Raw genomic sequence first — 20,596 nt, 5'->3', positions numbered from 1 at the left:
CTCTGAGTCACATTTTAATTCTCCCCTCTATTCACGAGGCTATAAAATTTGGAGGGATTGGGTTCACGCTCATATGAGCATTTTATCATCAGAATTGGTCTTTTTTGTTAGACCATTAATCACAATGACCTTATGACAGGGATAGTCGGTGTAGTCATCAGAGTTAGTTGGCGTAGAGCAGTAAAAATTCAACAGAGGTTTTAATGCTGGTTCTAGAGATTATTGACAAAGGGGCTAGCTTTTCCAGGAAGCCACCTCCTGAATTGTTCTCCAGAAACTTCTCCAGCTTGTATATATACCTGTATGATCAATGAATGAAAGTAAGTTGTGTTGTGAGTTGTTTGTATGTGTTGTCTGTTCTATGTTTGCGTCCCTGCTCTCCTTATCATGGTATCAGAGCTGAGGGTGTGTAAGATGGTATTAGATCGCTTGAGGTGTCTGTGAGTGCTGCCAAGAAGTATTGCACAGCGGAAGTGTGGAGAGCAGTTAACAAGAATTTGTTGGCAAGGGTATGAGCCGTGAGCAAGGGCGACTGAGCCGAGTGCTCAAGAGTGTGTTGCTGTTTGAAGGGCGAGTGGTATTAGATGCGTGTGGCTCCTGCTGTGCATAAAAGTTGTTGCTGTGTGAAGACAATTGAGCTGACAGCTCGTTTCAGTCTTCATGTGAAGGAGGCAGAGAGTCTGAAGCGTGGTAGCTCTGTCGTGTAACTTGGAAGGTGTGATTACGTTGGGAATATGGCCTGTTTTGTGTATTGTTCATGTTGTGGATTGAGCGCAGTGTAAAAACGTGTTGTTGAACAGTGGTGGATTGTGTGCCACCTGAAGCAAAGCTCTTTCCAAAGAGCACGATGGCAAAAATCAATATGGTTTTGTTTATGAATCTAACATCATTTTTAAGTGTGCAGATATTGATAGCCAAGAAGAAGGAATAAAAGAAGAAATTTCAAGCATTAAGGACAAGTATAAGTCCCAAGAACGTGAAGCAATGTTGAATACAGAGAATGTGACCCTGCAATCAAGAAAGGAGAAAGTCAATCGCTATCTTATGACAAGAAAGGTGAAAATGAAACGGCACCAACAAAGGAAAAGGAACAAGCATGGACCTTTTAATAAGAAGGCAAAAATGAAATGCTTTTGTTGTAAGCCTAGATGAAACTTAGACCAGCAAGCAAGTTAAATTTTAGGTCGTCGTGATTAAGGGGAGGTGTTAGACCATTAATCACAATGACCTTAGACAGGGATAGTCGGTGTAGAGCAGTTAAAATTCATCAGAGGTTTTAATGTTGGTTCTAGAGATTATTGACAAAGGGGCTAGCTTCTCGAGGAAGCCACTGCCTGAATTGTTCTCCGGAAACTTCTCCAGCTTGTATATATACCTGTATGGTCAATGAATGAAAGTAAGTTGTGTTGTGAGTTGTTTGTATGTGTTGTCTGTTCTGTGTTTGCGTCCCTGCTCTCCTTTTCATGGTATCAAAGTTGAGGGTGTGTAAGATGGTATCGGAGCGCTTGAGGTGTCTGTGAGTGTTGCCAAGAAGTATTGCACAGCGGAAGCGTGGAGAGCAGTTAACAAGAATTTGTTGGCAAGGGTATGAGTCGTGAGCAAGGGCGACTGAGCCGAGTGCTCAGGAGTGTGTTGTTGTTTGAAGGGCGAGTGGTATTAGATGTGTGTGGCTCCTGCTGTGCATGAATGTTGTTGTTGTGTGAAGACAATTGAGTTGACAGCTCGTTTGAGTCTTCATGTGGAGGAGGCGGAGAGTCTGAAGCGTGGTAGCTCTGCCGTGTAACTTGGAAGGTGTGATTACGTTGGGCATATGGCCTGTGTTGTGTATTGTGCTTGTTGTGGATTGAGCGCAGTGTAAAAACGTTGTTGTTGAACAGTGGTGGATTGTGTGCCACCTGGAGTATTTTTTTTTAAAGCTGTTTGTTAGAGAATCATTGAAGCACCGTGTGTGGAGCCTGGAGGGCCGAGGAGAGCCACTTGCTGAAGGAGCTGGGGATTTCCCAGGAGGAGCTGCAAAGTGCTGGTAAAAGAGGGCGCTGTGCGTTGAGCGCTTGAGAACCGCAGAAGCGCTGCTATTGTGAATCAGATCTTTGAGAAAAATCATGTTTGAGATCCCCCTTTGCTGGTATGTTTATACAGTTGTTGTTCGAATTTGCAGTATTTTGAAATTTTCGCTAATATGGCAACAACATCTGAAAATTTAAATTGATATGTGGTTACTATATACATTGGTTAACCGATTATGATATAAAGGGATTGCATTGATGTTTGCACCAAGTGTTTGAGGCATTGATGTATATGTGTTAAGCGTTGAAGCAAGTGAACGTATTTTTAAACAATCCTTGAGCCTTGTTGAGAAAGGATTAATATGCAGGAAATATTCTTTCTACTACACGAGTTGTGGTGATCTTGATCCTTTAAGGTGAAGTCAGCAGCCTGAGTGAAATTGATTTATCTTTTCGTAAAAGTTTGTTCAGTAGAATTGCTACTTTTATGAGGATCTGCTTTGATATAAAGGTTATATTATGTATGCATTATGATTTTCGCTTTGATGTAATGAGCCTGGAAGTATAAGAATGGTCTCCTTGATATTTGAATTTACTGCAAATTATTTTTGAATTTGACTCTATGATTAGAGTGATGGGTCAACAGAGGAGACAATCTCGGAAAAAATTGAAACAGGTGAAGAGAAAGAATGAAATGGCAATAGTTGCAGAAGAATATGAAATGCTTCAACCAACAGTAGATCTGAATCAAATAGAAGAATTTGAAGACACTGATGCAACACTGAAACGATTAATGCCAGTTCTGCCAATTTTCTTAGGTAAAAATTTTAAGCTTTGGGCAATTAAAATGGAAGGATTGCTTGGTTCAGTAGATTTATGGAAATTTGTCCAAGAAACTTCTATGAATTTGAATGATAAGCGTAGAAATGCAATAGCATTGTTTCTCATCATATCAGCTTTAGATGAAAATATTTTGTCCAATATTTTGTATGAATTTGGTGAAATACGTGATGCAAAAATATTTTGGAATATTCTTGAAATGAAATACAGTATGGAAGGTAGTGAGAAAGCTGAAGTTGATGAAGGATTTTTTGCTAAAGGTGATTGTGTTGAAAGCATCATAGCTGGGATTAAGGGTGAAAGTATGTATTTAACTGATAATGGCGTAGTATGTGATATTAAGGAAACTCCCTGTGATGAAGTCAAATTTGATGAGAATTATGTATCCCATGATGAGTGGTTAAACATGATGCATGAAAAGCATCTTATTGATGAGTTGTTGTTTGGTGAGAAGAATCAAATAGAGGACAACATGTTTGCAGCAACAGAATTAACGAAAGAGGTTGAAGATATGAATCAACCAACTATGTCAGCAAAGAAAAATGAAGGAAGCAAAGCTCTTTCCAAAGAGCACGATGACAAAAATCAATATGGTTCTGTTTATGAATCTAACATCATTTTTAAGTGTGCAGATATTGACAGCCAAGAAGAAGGAATAAAAGAAGAAATTGCAAGCATTAATGACAAGTATAAGTCCCAAGAACGTGAAGCAATGTTGAATACAGAGAATGTGACCCTGCAATCAAGAAAGGAGAAACTCAATCACTATCTTATGACAAGAAAGGTGAAAATGAAATGGCACCAACAAAGGAAAAGGAACAAGCATGGACCTTTTATGGCCATTTCCGTTGTTGCAATGCAGGAAGTCAAAGTTTATATTTATTGCAACTACCCAACAGATCAACAAGAAATAACAATGGCACTATAGACCAACCGAATCACGATAGCATAACTTGCATGAAAATTATGCACATGGGTGGTCCCGGAGGTGGATTCAGTAAAACTGCCCATCAAATGATCAACGGTCCAAAGTCATTCCAGCAACACTTCCTCGTTTTTCTAGAAACCGCCCCAAAGTGGTCCCGTAGGCAGTTTTATCATTTCTAAAAACCGTGTGCTTTTCCATGGGCCCCACACCCATTTTGTCTTAATTTAACAACCCAATATTTTAATATTTGTATTGTAAATTTAAAAGGGCCGAAGTTTTGTTTTAAAAAAGGATTCTATTTAATATTGTATACATGTAAAATATTAAAATGAGATTATTTCAAAAAGAGAAATAGCTCCCAAACTTTTTCAAGAATTAGGTAACACAGTTAGGTTTCGAGGCAGGCAGAGATAAAAGTCTAATAATTAGATTTTGAAAGAGTCAGAAGTCAAAAAAGGCACGAGGCCATGTAACGAAGGAGTCTCTCAAAATCTCAATAATAGTAATCAATTTTGATTCCAGCATTGGGATGATTGTAATTGTTGTTTTCCATCTTGTTTGCAGTAGTTCATTTACATTTTTTCTTTTTTTGGAATCATGTATTATGCGGCAGGTTGTATCAATTTATTCTTTCATGAATTTACTTGTTAGTACTCATGTAATTTAAATTTGAGACCTTTAAAGGACGTTCCACGTTCCATAAACTCACAACCATTATCTCTTCTCGTTGCAATTCTTTCCACATAGGTTTGAATGTAGATTCTTAATTTCCTACGATTAAACCTTGTCCTTCTTTATTTTCTTTCTAAATCATTTCTTAGCTCAAAAACCATGCAATACTCAATGTTTATGGCCATTCCAGTTTCAAAGGTTAGGTTTCTTAATTAAAAGGTTTGTTGCTTCTCTCATGGCCAGTTTCTTAATTAGAAGGTTTGTTGCTTCTCTCATGGCCAATTCCTCTAGCCACTGATTTTATTAGTTTTTCATCAATATTAATATGTCTCGGACATTGGTTCCCCTATAGCCAGGAACTGTCTCAGAGAGTTACAACATATATTGGCATTGTTTTTTTTTTTCAATGTGGTTCACAGGCCACCAGAGGTGGGCCGCTACGTCCACGTAGATAATCGGGGCAGCTCCACCCGAAGGGAACTGCCGTTTGGCCACATCCGGCCTAACCCCGAGGGCGTCGAGGAGATTTGACCCCATGACCTCCCAAATCCGGAGGACTAACAATGGGAACTCGACCATTTGAGCTATCCCTCGGGGCCATATATTGGCATTGTTGTCGGGGAACGAATTATAATTTTTTTCCCTGGGTTTTATTAAGATTTGGAACTGAATCTTGAAGGTGACAAGACTCAACAACTGGTTTTATATTCTCACATGTGGTATCCACTTTGGGGTTTTCATTTTTGGGTTTCAAGATGGCAATCCCTGCATTCTCTTTGATGAAAGAGAAGAACTCATTCAATTGCAGATAAACCCTTGAATGCCATACTTTATTTATTTTTCTAGTGTGCCTATTTATGATACTTATCTTTTAGATAAGGGTTCTGACTCCTTAGCATATTCCCCAGTTTATGATACCTATAGTTCAGAGGATGAAGATTCTTTTTCATATTTCCAAGAAGATTGGCTTTCTTGCAAATGGGAAGAAAATGTCCTACAACAATCCATCCTAGAAAATACCAAAGTTGAAGAGATTAGAAGTGATTGTGGCTGCCCTGTGCAAGAAAACACATGTCAAGGATTTATTCACAAAAAGGAGGTAGCTACACATTTCTCTCATACGCATTATTTGTTCAACAACATATATAATTTATAAGGTAGGTATCAAGTTCCTAGCCTGAAATCCTTATATGGTGCATGCCAGTTTTAATTTCTGAATTTCAGTAATATGGAGGCATTAGGCCCAACACCCGAATGTTGGGTTGGTACCATTGGAATGTGGATTTCACTTGAAGAAATTCAAAATTTTATATAGGTAGGACATGTACATAAATAAGCTCAAGTGTCAAGCATTTATTTCCAGTTGTAGTTTTTCACTTTAGTTTTACAACTGATGAAAAAGGGTAGCAATCCTAGTTGGAAACAGGTTCGGAGGAGTTTCAGATTTCAAGAATGTCAGATTTCAAGAATGTCAGATTTCAAGAATGTCAGATTTCAGTTTTCAGATTTCAAGGTTTTCAGAATTTTAGACTCCATACCCAACTAAGGCCACTGATCTATGTTTCTCAGCACTTTGCAGGCAAAGCACTATTCCAAATTGGAGCAAGATGTTGTAGCTCAATTTTTCTAGCCGGAGAGAAAAAAAAACTTAAAACACAAACTATATCAAAGACACACCACTTCATTCACTCAATTGCTTAATTACATCACACTTATATAGGAAAACTTATGCAACCAATTCCTAACCACTCACAACTAATTCTTGTTCAACTGCTCATAACTAATTCTGTTCAACTGCTTCATAACTAAATCTAACTAAATCTATTTCTGCATTATTTTCACATCCTCCCTTAATAGAGAAATGGATTCTCTACAATACCTAACTGACTTCTAAAAACTTCAAATTTGATTTTACCAAGGGGCTTAGTAAATATATCAGCCACATTATCCTTGGTGTTACAAAATATCAATCCAATTTCTTTTGACATAATTTTCTCACGTACAAAGTGGTACTGTAACTCAACGTGTTTTGTTCTAGCATGGTAAACTGGATTATGTGCTAATTTGATAGCACTCTGATTATCACAATTGATACATGTTGCACCACTTTGCGCTTCTTCAAGATCAGCAAGAACTCTCCGCAACCAAATAGCTTCACAGGTGGCATTGGTCAAAGCTTTGTACTCTGATTCTGTTGATGATAAAGAAACAGTTGGTTGTTTCTTACTACTCCAAGATACGACCCCTGATCCAATATGAAATGCATAGCCAGAGGTAGATCGTCTGTCATCTGGATTTCCTGCCCAATCTGAATCAGAAAAACCTGTCAGTACAACATCAGATACATCAGTATACATAATACCAAGATTCACTGTTCCCTTTAAGTATCAGAGAACTTTCTTTGCAACATTCCAGTGATTTCCTGAAGGCTTAGCCATGAATTGACTAAGGATACTGACTGAGTATGCAATGTCTGGCCTGGTAGTGGTGAGATAGTTCAAACTTCCCACTAACTGACGATATAATGTTCCATCTGCCTCTTTCGAACCATCTTCTTTGTACAACTTTGCATTCTGTTCTAAGGGAGTTGACATAGCTTTGCAATCTGTCATATTGAACTTTTTAAGAATCTCCTTTGTATATTTGCTTTGAGTGATCAAAGTTTTACCAGTTTCTCTCCATACCTCAATGCCTAAACAGTAATGCATTTCACCCAAATCTTTCATTTCAAAAACCTGTGACAACTGAATTTTAATTTCTTCAATTAACTTGTGAGCACTACCTGTTATAATGAGATCATCCACATATAAAGATATTAAAGCAACATGTCCTTTTTCATCTTTCTTAACATACAAGTTAGGATCATTTTTGCTTTTCACAAACCCATTCTGAAGAAAGAAAGTATCAATCTTTACATACCATGATCTGGGTGCCTGTTTCAAACCATACAATGCCTTTCTTAACCTGCAAACCAGATGCTCCTGTCCCTGTTTGACAAACCCTTCAGGTTGAACCAAATAAACTTATTCCTGTAAATCACCATTTAGAAAAGCAGATTTGACATCCATTTGATGTATATTCCAATTATGTTTTGTGGATAAGGCAATCAGTAATCTAATTGTATTCAACTTAGCTACTGGTGCAAAAGTGTCTTCATAATCAATGCCCTCCTGTTGAGCATATCCTTTTGCTACTAATCTTGCCTTAAATTTATCAATTGTACCATCTGCTTTAAATTTTGTTTTATACAACCATTTTCTTCCAATTGGAACTTTATTTTCAGGAAGTTCCACTAATTCCCATGTTTGATTTTTCATAATAGAAGCATACTCATCATTCATAGCATTAATCCATGGCTCATGTTGTTTAGCCTGCTCATAATCAATTGGTTCTTCAACATTCATTATATTAGACATTAAGGCATAGTCTCTATACCTTTCAGGAAGCCGAGTCTGTCGGGACGACCTTCTTGGTGTGGGTGTTCCATCTATGATTCGTTGGCTTTGAGGTGTATCACCTCCTTGTGATGACTCACTGCTACTAGATGTGCTCATACTACTGCGATCATCTTGATCCTGTACCTGTACCTGGACCTGTTCCTGTTCCTGCTTAATCAAAGTATCAAGCTTGAGATGTGCATCATTAGAAATATGCCATGTATCATTCTGTGTGTTACTTTTATCAGTCTGCTCATGAAACAATACATCACGACTTGCAAATAGTTTATGGGAACTTGGATCAAACAATTTATAGGCTTTCTGATCCGTACAATATCCAATGAAAACACACTTGATGGACTTGGCATCAAGTTTGCTTCTGTTAGCCTTAGGAATATGAGCAAAAGCAGTACATCCAAAGACTTTGAAATGACTCACATCAGGTTTATAACCATAAAGAACCTCAAAAGGAGTTTGAAAAACTAATTTCTTAGTGGGACATCGATTCTTCAGATAAACAGCAGTGTTAATGGCTTCTGCCCAGAAACCATTAGAGATGTTCTTACCTTGCAGCATACTACGAGCAGATTCCACCAAGGTTCTATTCCATCGCTCAGCAACACCATTTTGCTGAGGGGTATGTGGCACTGTGAACTGTTGTTGAATTCCATTAGATTTACAATAGGTGTTAAATGCTTTGGATTTATATTCACCCCCTTGATCAGATCTGAGTATTTTGATGCACTTTCCTGTTTGTTTTTCAACCATATTTCGAAACTCTTTAAAATACTCAAATATGTCACTTTTCCTTCTAACGAAATAGACCCAGGTATATCTAGATCTATCATCAATAAAAATAACAAAGTATGAAGCACCACCAAGAGACCTAGTTTGCATAGGTCCGCATACATCAGTGTGAATTAATTCAAGAATATCATACTTCCGTTTCTCAGTATGAACAGGAAACTCTTCTCTATGCTGCTTACCAAGTGCACAAGCTTCACATGGTAAATGTTCACACTTCATAACAGGAAGACCTTCAACCATTGATTTCCTTTGTAACAACGATAAATCATTGTAATTTAGGTGCCCATACCTGTGATGCCATAATTCTGCTGTCGATGTCTCTTGGGATGTCAATGCAACATGGCGCTTGACTGTCACATCCAATCTGTATAATCCTCCAACCCTGGTACCTGTAGAAACAACCTTGTAGTGGTCCTGAACATCTTTCACTATACACCCCAATTTACCAAATTCTACTTTTAAATGATTATCAGTGATAGCGGAAACAGATAGCAAATTCTTTTTAAGAGCAGGTACATACATCACATTATGAATCTGTCGCATTTGTCCATTAGGTAAGTACACATTTATTATGCCATAGCCTTGAACTTTAAGTGACCTATCATCTCCTAGGTAAATGTGTGTACCATCAGATTTCTCATAATATTTATCATACCATTCTTTATTACAAGTCATGTGTGCCGATGCACCAGAATCTATAAACCAAGTATTCTCATCATCAGTTTCAACAGACAATGTAGCATCAGAAAGAAATAACTTAAGATTTTTAAATCCATCATTCACTGAGGTGTCTCTGTTTATGTAATTTCCATTATGCCTGCTATGTCTTTGATTTGATTCATTATTCTTTCTCCTATAGCAATCTTTTGCCAGATGTCCAGGTTTTCCACAATAATGACATACAATGTTCCTTTTAACATAAGAATCAGGAGGTGCCATACCTTTCTGCTTTGCTTGAAAACGGCCTCTGTTTCTGTCCCATGGTCTCCCTCGGAATGGTTTTTGGCCTCTTGCAGTCAAAGCCAAATCAGAACCATTTGACTCCAATTCAAAATTTTTCATGCGCTCTTCTTCTTGAAGAAGAATGCCAGCCAATTCTTCAAATGTAGGGGGTGTCGGTCTAGCTGAGAGAGCTGAAATAAAGATTTTATAGTCTGGGACTAACCCCTTTAACGTAACAGTTACCAAGTTTGTACTAGAAACCTTTTCACCAATATCACCAAGCTTATCACTAAAGTCTTTAATTCGGGAAACAAAGTTGCTAATACTTTCATTGGCATCCATTTTGATAGATAGCAGCTTTGTTTTTAAAAATAAAATACGGTTTGCATTAGAAGTTTCATACAAACCTTTGAGAGTGTCCCATGTCGCCTTCGATGTTTCACAGTCCCGAATGTGAGGAATAATATTGTCCTTCACTGACATGCGTAGCAGCACCCTTGCTTTTATTTCACGCTTCTCCCAATCTTGAGTGTTAGTAGGAGGTTGAGGCTTGGTCTCGTCACCTTTTACAATCGGCCAGAGATTGTATGCCTCCAGTACTGTGATGATCTTAAATTTCCAATTTACATAGTTTTCTCCGTCAAGTTTTGAAGACTCATTTAAATATGAATCTGCAAGAGGATTAGCCATATCTGAACTCTGCTATCTTTTAAAAAAAAAAAAACTGAACAACCTTTGCTATCAAGAAGCTACGGAACAACCTCTGCTATCAAGAAGCTTGAAGTACCAAATTACAAGATTCTGCAAAATTTATCCTTGAAATATTCTGACCGAAAGGCAAGAAACACCAGAATAATGCTAACACTATAAAAACAGAAGTGATTATTTCCACCGTCACTATCTTAAAAATGCACCACAAAAAAAATGGGAGTAAACCCTCAGCAAATAAGCTTGACGAAGGGGACGGAACCAAGAACCGCAAACCCCAAAATCATAGTGCCACGAGCCTGGACAAGCAAAATACTTGCAAAATACTTGCAACCCTGCAACACCTTGTCATGCAAACCACCACAACAGCGAAAGATAAAGATGGCGGCAGAGACGGCACCCAAAAAACAGAAAAATGCTGATAGCAACAGAGGTTCTGGCAGACAAGGCTTCAACGGCTGACAGCAACAGAAGTTATGGCAGACAAGGCTTCAACGGTCTTCGACAGCACCGGTCTTCGACAGCACCTGGACAGGGCCAACCTCGACGCACTCCACACAGCAACAGAGGTCTTTCTTGCGGTCAACAGTTTAAAAACCTCCACGCAGCCGTCTTGAGGTCTCTTCACGCACACTCTAATGGCAGAGTCACTCCTTGCCCACGAAGAGAAGAGAGGCGCAAACAAAAGAGCTCTGTGCTCTGATACCAACTTAAAACACAAACTATATCAAAGACACACCACTTCATTCACTCAATTGCTTAATTACATCACACTTATATAGGAAAACTTATGCAACCAATTCCTAACCACTCACAACTAATTCTTGTTCAACTGCTCATAACTAATTCTGTTCAACTGCTTCATAACTAAATCTAACTAAATCTATTTCTGCATTATTTTCACAAAAAAATCCTTAAATCCTTTAAACAAAATCATGAAATGTTTCAAAAGAAGATGCTAAGTATTTAAATTGTCTACGTTTTGTTTTTAAATTTTTTACAAAGTTTTTGTGAGCATTATTTCACTCTTGATTTTGTTTTTATAATCTCTAACTTGAGGTTATTACAATCTGAGCCCCAAAGTTAAAAGTTCTTGCTCAACAAGAAGCGCTCATAGAAGGTATAAAAAGGAGAAAACTATCCAAGAATGGTATGAGTGCTCAATACATCGTGGTCTCACAGGTGTGGAACTATTTCAAACACTCTAAATCAGGATGCGGGCTAGGCCTTATCACATGATTCCCATAAATAAGAGGCTACGAATTTATAAAGGTAGAGCTCATAGAAGATGTTGACCCAGGGAGCAATCCCACAGAAGGGAACCTTGCCTTTGCTTAATGCATAAAAATTCGAAAAGTGGTAATGTATTTATGGTGGGCCAGCAAGGAAGTTTATGCGAAAACAAAACCAAAGATGCCTTGAACCAAAGGCAAATTCGGCCGCATTGCGTGAAAATCCAAACTCTGAAAAATGCACACATTGAGCACGACTGGATGAGTACCCTTTCATTATAAAAGGGAGCCACAGTGCAACTCACGAGACTTGAGGAGGAAATCAATTTGATTCAACATTTTCCTCAAGGCACAAGTTCATGCCATCTACTCAAAATTATGAGTTAAGCATCAAGTACAATAGTTTCTAGCGCCAACCCACATACAAGGTACCGATAAGAAAAAATGCCATTCCAGTAAATTAGAGCCCAAGCTGCGAGCCACTGATTTCGTATTATCCTTTATCAAATGCAACATCTTTGCAATACCAATATCATATATCACACCCATACTATTTGATTGCTCTAGGAGATAACCATCGAATTGATAAAGCTTGTTAATATGTCACCCCATATGCATGGAACAAAAACTTTATAATAACAACGATAGAAAATTATCTATTCATTCGAACTGGTGATTTGTTCTCAAATTCTCGCCTTCTTTGGAATTCTCAAAATCCGAGTCACCTTTTAAGTCTCTCCTCTATTCACGTGGCTATAAAATTTGGAGGAATTGGGTTCACGCTCATATGAGAATTTTATCATTAGAATTGGTATTTTTTTTTTTTCAGCAAAAAACGCTCAATAGTACTTCTATTATATTTCAAATATTCATATACATATGTAAAGGCTATATCCCCGGCTTAATATCCAAAAACAGCAAGTGTTTGCAGAATTACATCCATAATAAAATAAGACAATATGAGATTTGTCTATAGAACTATTCAAAACATGGAGAATATACCTGTATAAGAGTATTGTATTGCCTGACCCTATTTAAGACCTTATTCCAAAATAAAGGAACCAGATGCATACCAGATTTTGTCCTTTTAAATGCCTGGCATAGAAAAAGGCTGTATGGCGTATGTAAAATGATCTATAGAGATACATAGTTGCCACTTATCATCTGAAGACTGTATGCCCTTCTTAGATAACTTGTCCGCTTGCTCATTTTGTCCCCGCTTTATATGTGTGATAGGGAACTGTGAAGGCCTCCATAGTGATTTAATCCTGCCTATCCATCCAGAGAGGTTGTCATTTTTTATATTTTGGTTCCCCTTCACAAGTTCTATGATTATTTTGGAATCCCCATAGATGTTAATGGGGCCGATGTCCATAAAAGAGCAGAAGATAAGCAGTCCATGAAGGGCCATGGCCTCGGCTTTGTTATTTGATCCTTTGCCACCATTCCAAAACATGTAGTATTGTAGCTCCCTTGAAAGACAGATGTATACTCCACATGCACATTTTCCATCTTTTGCTGCTCCATCGAAGTGCGCCAGTGGTGGCGGGAATCAGTGGTTGTGGTTGTTTTTTGTTGTATCATCTGTTGAGGGATGATTGGGAGAATCGAATAATAGTAGGGGATTATCTTATCAAATATATGCCCAAAGTCCTCCTTGCTGTTCTGAAATATCTTCTTATTTCTCCATTTCCATATAAACCAGTTTACAATTAAAGGAATGGGATGCCAAACTGTTTTCTGAGTAGCCCACCATTCGTATGCTTCTGTTATGGAGGGATGAGAAACTACAGGAAAACCAAAGTACAATGCCATCCTCTTCCATAAAATCTGAGATAGTGGACAACTTATGAAAATATGCATGTTATCTTCAGTATTAGAGAGGCAGATTATGCATATGGCAGGTCCCTGCCATCTTCTTTTCTGTAAATTAGTCCAAGTGAGATTTTTGTTATTATAAACCAGCCATGAAAACAAAATTATTTTTAGAAGACAGCCAGTCTTCCAAAAGAAATATGGAAAAAGTTTCTGAACGCATTCTCTATTCTGTTCTATGGAGGAAAAATATACATCTCTGACTAAGAATATTGGAAAATATCGTCATCCACGCCATTTGTAGCCAACGTATCACCACGAAAATCACTTTCAAGAATATTATTTGTTAACAAGATTTCTCCATAACAATTTTTCAAACGTCATGGTTTTCAACGAGCAAATGACTGTCCTTGTTTCCTGAGACAATACTGTAATAATATTTTGGACATCCTTATCTTTAACAACGATGAGTTTAGGTTCTCGAATTTAATCAAATATATAATATATCCTGTGGCCATAATGGGCATTTGCTCGATGGTGAGATTTTATATTTATCGCTATTAGGTGTGACACCATAGAATTAGAGAAAAAATATCATATGACCAATCTCTAGAATGTAAGTTAGGTGCAAATGAAAATGATGTAACTATAGTGAGAGAGAGTGTAGGAATACAAAGTGGCCACATCAAATCAAGCCAGGATCAAATCTGAAAATAAAGAAGAATTTGAGAAAATTTATCATATGACCAATCTCTAGAATGTAAGTTAGGTGCAGATGAAAATGATGTAACTAAAGTGAGACAGAGTACAGGAATACAAAGTCGCCCCATCAAATCAAGCCAGGATCAAATCTGAAAATAAAGAAGCGTTCGACTTTAGAGGCAGTAAAATGGATAGAATTGATATTCGTTGTAGTGATAAAAAATAAACTTTTACTCTGGATTATCTCACTATAGGCAAGCATCTTATTGAGGAATTCCATAATTTTTTGAACAGAGATACAATAGTCCAGCTTGCAGCAAGAGCATTCAGCCTATGGAATCAGGATGTTGCGATTACAAACATGCTTAACGATCCTTGAGAGCAAAGGATCTTCAAAGAAGATCCTTGAGGAATCTGAGATTGTTGGAACGAGTGCATGCAGTCATTGAGAAGTTTGCAGAGTGCGAATCACAATCATTAGTTGTTACAATGTAGGAAGTCAAAGTTTATATTTCTTGCAGCCACCCAATAAATCCACAACAGATAACAATGGCACTATAGACCAACTGAATCTCGATAGCATAACTTGCATGGTACTTATGCACGGAGGTGGTCCGAGAGGTGGGTTCAGTAAAATTTCCCATCGAATGATCAATGGTCCAAATTCATTCCGACAAAACTTCCTCATTTTTCCATAAACCACCACTTTATCATTTCCAGAAACTGTGTGGTTTTCCATGGGGCCTCGTACCCATTTTGCCTTGATTTAAAAGCCCAAAATTTTAATATTTGTATTGTAAATTTAAAAGGGCCGAAGTTTTGTTTTAAAAAGAGATTATATATATATCAATGATATTATTTCAAAAACCTTTTTTTTAAAAAGAGAAACATTTCTCGGAATTATTTCAAGAATCAGTTAGCACAATTAAGTTAGGAGGCAGAGATAAACGTCTAAGAATTGGATTTTGAAAGGGTTGGTAGAGGACTTGTAAGGAGTCTCTCAAAAACTCGATAATAGGAACTAGTTTTGATTCCACCATTTGTATGGTTTTAATTGTTGTTTTTCCTTTTGTTTGTAGTAGTTCATTTAAGTGTTTTTTCTTCTTTTGGAATCACATATGATGCAAAAAGTTGTCTCAATTTAATTTTTCATGAATTTACTTGTTAGTACTCACGTTGTTTAAATTTGAGACTCTTAAAGGGTGCTCCACGTTCCATAAAATCACTCAAATTATCTCTTATGCTCGTAATTCTTTCTACATAGATTTGAATTTAGATTTTTAATTGCCTACACTTAAAGCCCACTCTTTTTTAGTTTCTATCTAAATAATTTATTAGCTCAAAGACCCTGCAATCCTCACTATTTCTAGCCATTACGATTTCGAAGGCTAGGTTTTTGAATTAGAAAATTCGTTGCTGCTCTCACGGCCGATTCCTATATCCACTGATTTTATTAGTTTTTCATCAATCTTAAGATGTCTCAGGCACTAGTTACCCTACATCTAGGAACTATATTCGAGAGTTAGAAAACGCAACACATCTATAACATAGCTCTCCATAGCTCGACTAGTCACAATCCCTTTCCAGTGGGTCTGTGATTTCAACCATTGTATCCAATTGATGTGGCCATGCCTCATGCGACTACATAGACAAAATACACACATGTGAAGTTTGAGGCTGATGAAGCAACCAAGTTTGTTGAATGCGTCCAACACATCTAACAGTAGGTTCACAACATCTTGGAGAAGTCCCATGCCAAGTACAAGCAATGACATGATCAACATCGGGTTCCACATAAGTTTCAGGTGGGCGAAAAAGTTTGGTTGCATTTGTAAAAAGAATGCCTTACGACAACCCATCAGAGGTTCATACCACTCTGATATGGGCCTTACACCATCACTAAGGTTGTGGGAGACAATTCTTTTGAGCTCAATATTCTCTGATTCCTTGTCTTGCACCCAGTGTTCAAAGTGGACCACCTTGGGCCATATGTTCCACCATTACTGGACGCATCAGACATTGTAGAACAACTCACACCAACAAATCTAAACCAAAAATGCATGGAACATGACACAACTGATTGGATCATGGACACATAGATCAAGAACAATCACCAATAGAAGATCCAACTATATCTGGTTCTAAAAGTTGGCCAACTCTTGCACCAAGCCAAGCAACTCACCAGGGACCAAGTTCAACAAAAATTTCCCCATCTCATGGAAGCACCCAACACAATGGGGACCATTGCTTCCTAAGGGGGGAGGACTAATCCAGGTGGATATTGGTGTCCACCTACCTATTCCACTTGGACCCCCACTATTGTTTTCTTCCAGTTTCCTTAATTGTAGCACAACTTATTATTTTTGGAATTTTTTCGAGTCTTAAACTCCCGAAGCCATTTGTGGGCCTAGAAGACGTTTTTTAGAAAAACAAAGAGACGAGAAAAGTGCTAGACATATTTTCCTGTATGTTCTTGGCCTCCTCTTGGAGATATTAAAAAAAGTATGATAGCCAAACGGACATCGTATGCCAAAGTTATTACCCTGGGAAGTTGACGTTCCAACTAACCCCAACGGGGCCCACAATATTTTGGCACTTCATCTCCTAGGGTTAGGTTTTTGGATGTTTAGGGTTTCCAATTATTTCTTCATGATAAAAAGGCTGCCGAGCCTCATTATAACATAGTTTAGAAGGCATGTAGCCGCCACATCTCTTCTTAGAGATAAGCTAGCATCGCCTGAGCTAGTTTATTTCTATTATGAATGTAACAATTTTTGGTACTTTGTTATTAATGAATTGAAGTTCTATTTTCACTGTATCTCTATGTTTTTTTTCATATCTGTATTTCATTTCGTTCCTTCATAAATCTAGATCAAATATGGTTCCAAACTTGGTTGTGCATCAAATGATTTGATGGAAGATAAAACACGTGGTAAGGATATGCAACACTATGTTGGAAGAGAGTACAAGAAGTCAGGGAAAATTTTAGGGGCTAATATTTGCAGGTGAGCTAATTTTCTATACTTTTTCCAAAAAAATATTTTCCAATTTCCATTTTTTTCTAAAAAATAATTCTCCTAAGTTTTATAGCATAAAATTATTTTACCTTAAAAATTGCCAAGATCTTATATAGACTAATATAATATAATCAGAATTTTAGATATTTTTACAAAAATATCATCAAACATCTTTAAAAATTTCTATTATAGATTACTAACATTAGCCAAGTTTTCTAAACTTTCAAATAGATATCCATCCTTAAAATTTTCCTCAAAAGAAGTGATGGTTAATGGTTGATGATGTGTTGGGGAGCAGGTGCTTGAGGCAGAGGTTTAGATTGAGATGGGAATAATTAGTAAAAATAAGTATATGTTCACCATGGGTTATCATTTCGAGACAATTTCCATGATATGTATCCTATATCTAGACAAATACCCATCAACTCGCATTTGGCTTGACAAACCTCACTTCAAGAATTCAATGCAACATTTGATTGATGGAGGGGCCACATAATACCATGGACTAGTGTAGCTTTGCACCTTGACATGATAGAGCTAGTAACTCTAGGTGACATTGATAAGGATTGACAATCATAGGATTTGATTGGTTATATAAAATAACTTGGAACTAAAGATCCACTTGTGCCAAAAACTAAGCTTACTACATAGTGATTATTGTTTTCCATTGGCCTTGGATGCTAGGAGATCATAAATATCTAGATCTAATAGATTAGGAGACATATTATTCATTACCTATTTCCAGTTTATATTTCTTGTATCTACCTATATTGCACTTCTTTCTCTTAAAGTGACCTCCAACTATGGAGTGTAAACTTTGTTTCCTCGTGTTGTAGGGTAGCTTCACATTCTTGTTTTCTACGTTCTATTTTTGTACGAGCTGCTTAAGCACTCTTGCTTTGTATTGACATCACATATAACCATCTTATCTTATTTATCTATAAATTGTATCGTATCTATCTATACTTTATATGTTTTTTGTCCATCCATTCCTTTCCCTTTCCATCTCAAGTGATATTTAATGGATATGATTAAAAGGTAGTAAACTAATATTTGTCTTATTGCTTGCCACTTGTTACACCCTAGCGAGCATAATTAACCCCCAAGGTGCCAAACCTATCCATGAGATGAATATTTTGCTGACATAGAAATTCCACATGTCAAACCATGGTGGCAGGCCATAGGGTGTTGTGGGTCATGACAGGGTGCCACGTGTTCCAAGTAGTTAATCGAACATGCATTGAACATATGATGACAATTAGGAAACATTAGAAATCTAATTAATGTTGAGGTTTCAAGAATAAAATAACAAAAGTGATAATTATTTAGTAATTTCCAATGATATGATGATTACATTGTTGAAAAATGCAAGCACTAATTGTTGTGGCCCAATATCTAGCCAAGGATCAATAAGCATTACTTATTGATCACATATTGTATATAATGCATCTACATCCCTTGTTGATTGTGTTATATTCTTTCCACATAGTTAACAGGGGGTTTGAGGGGCACCCGTAACCCCACTTTATGGGGTTCGGGGCAGCACCCCGAAATTTTTTGGTTTTGGACCCTATGTTAGGTTGGGCGGACCCACCTATGGTTTTGTGCATGATTTTCGCAGATGTTTTTTGGACGCGATGGTTTTTGGTTGATGGTATTGGACGCGATGGTTTTCATTCCATGGTATTGGATGCTTCGGCATGTATAAATATGTATTATAACATTGAAAGGAACATAATGAAAAATCAAGCTGGTAGTCCCGGTTTTGGGATCCAGGGGAAAATCTTTGTGTATATGTGTTTTATGTGTTCTGTTCTTGCATTATTTATTTTCTGTGTTTTAGAATTCGTATGTAGGTAATTTTTGTACGGGGTTAAAACCTACATTTGGTATCAGAGCAGATTTTGCTTCAAGGGGACACCTTTATTGCTGAGGGGTTTCACTCGGGCCTGTGGTAGACCATGTTCAGTGGGAGATCTGCGAGACCGATTCTAGTGGTGAAAGAAGATGGCGAGCAGTGGAAAGATAGAGATCGAGAAATTTAATGGTCAGAGTTTTGAGTTGTGGAAACTCAAGATGGAGGATCTGTTGGTGGATAAATATCAGTGGATCGCAGTAGATCCAGGTAATAAACCAACGGGAGTGTCCAATGAAGAATGGAAGAAGTTGGATCGAAACGCAAACAGCACATTATGATTGTGTGTCTCAGATTCAGTATTGTTGAATGTATCAGGGGAAGCTACAACAAAGGCTTTGTGGGACAAGTTAGGGACTTTGTACCAATCTAAGTCTCTGGTGAATAAACTGTTCCAGTGGAAAAAGCTGTATAACTTGAGGATGAAAGATGGAGACTCAGTGACAAAGCATCTAAACGCATTTAATACTGTGCTAAGTCAGTTAGAATCTATTGATATTAAAATTTCAAATGAAGATAAGTGCATCAGTTTGTTGTGTTCTCTACCAGATTCGTGGGATAGTCTAGTTATTGCAATAGGTAGCAATGCAACTGCCTTATAGTTTGATGAAATAGTCTCAGGCATGTTGACGAAGGAGATGAGACGGAAAAATATGGAGAGCCAAAATGGTGATGCCTTGTCTGTACGAGGACGGTCCCAGAACAGAAACACAAATAAGTCATCGAGTGGGAGATTTAAATCTAGAGGGAGATCTAAATCTTCAGGAAAACTTGTAAAGGTGGTATGCTGGAAATGCGGAAAGGAAGGCCAATTCAAAAGGGACTGTAAATCTAAAGCTACTGACAAAGGAAGGGATCTGATGAGGCTCCTTCTGCAGAGGTGAAAACCACGTCAGATGAAGGTGGGGATGTGTACTTGGCTTCTTCAAGTACACATGTAGATCATGAGGCATGGTTGATTGACTCAGGTGCATCCTTTCACTTCACTCCCCATAGAGAGTGGTTCTGTGAGTATGAGAAATATGACGGTGGTGATGTCTTCTTGGGGGATGACAGGAAGGCTAGAATCATTGGTCCTGGAAAAGTAAAGTTGAAGCTGCAAGGTGGAAGGGTTAGAACACTTCTGGGTGTTCTGCATATTCCTGCATTAGCTAGAAATCTTATTTCTATTAGTAAGATGGATGATGCAGGTGTAAAAACAGTGTTCGAGAAGGATACCTGCAAGATGGTTCGGGGAGCACTGGTATTGATGCGGGGAGTTCAGATTGGAACTCTGTACAAGTTACAAGGTAGCATTGTTGTTGATGGGTGTAACAGTTCCATGGTTCCTGAAAGTGGAGCAGAAAATCTAGTGGTCTCTGGAGAAAAGACCATGCTGTGACATCAAAGGCTTGGACATATTGGAGAGAAGGGCCTTCGAATACTTCATGGTAAAGGTATGGTAGAAGGTATGAGTAATAGCTCTCTGGATTTTGATTTCTGTGAAAATTGTGTATACAGGAAGCAGAATTGGGTGAGTTTTCCCTCTGGCGATAAGAGGGAGAAACATATATTAGAGCTTGTGCACAGTGATGT

This window comes from Pinus tabuliformis, chromosome 9, assembly GCF_031772625.1.
Source record: "Pinus tabuliformis cultivar Carrire ecotype Pingquan chromosome 9, CPIR1, whole genome shotgun sequence".
Lineage (NCBI taxonomy): Eukaryota > Viridiplantae > Streptophyta > Pinopsida > Pinales > Pinaceae > Pinus > Pinus tabuliformis.
The sequence above is the reverse complement of the archived record's forward strand: the minus strand, read 5'-3'. Positions refer to the sequence as shown.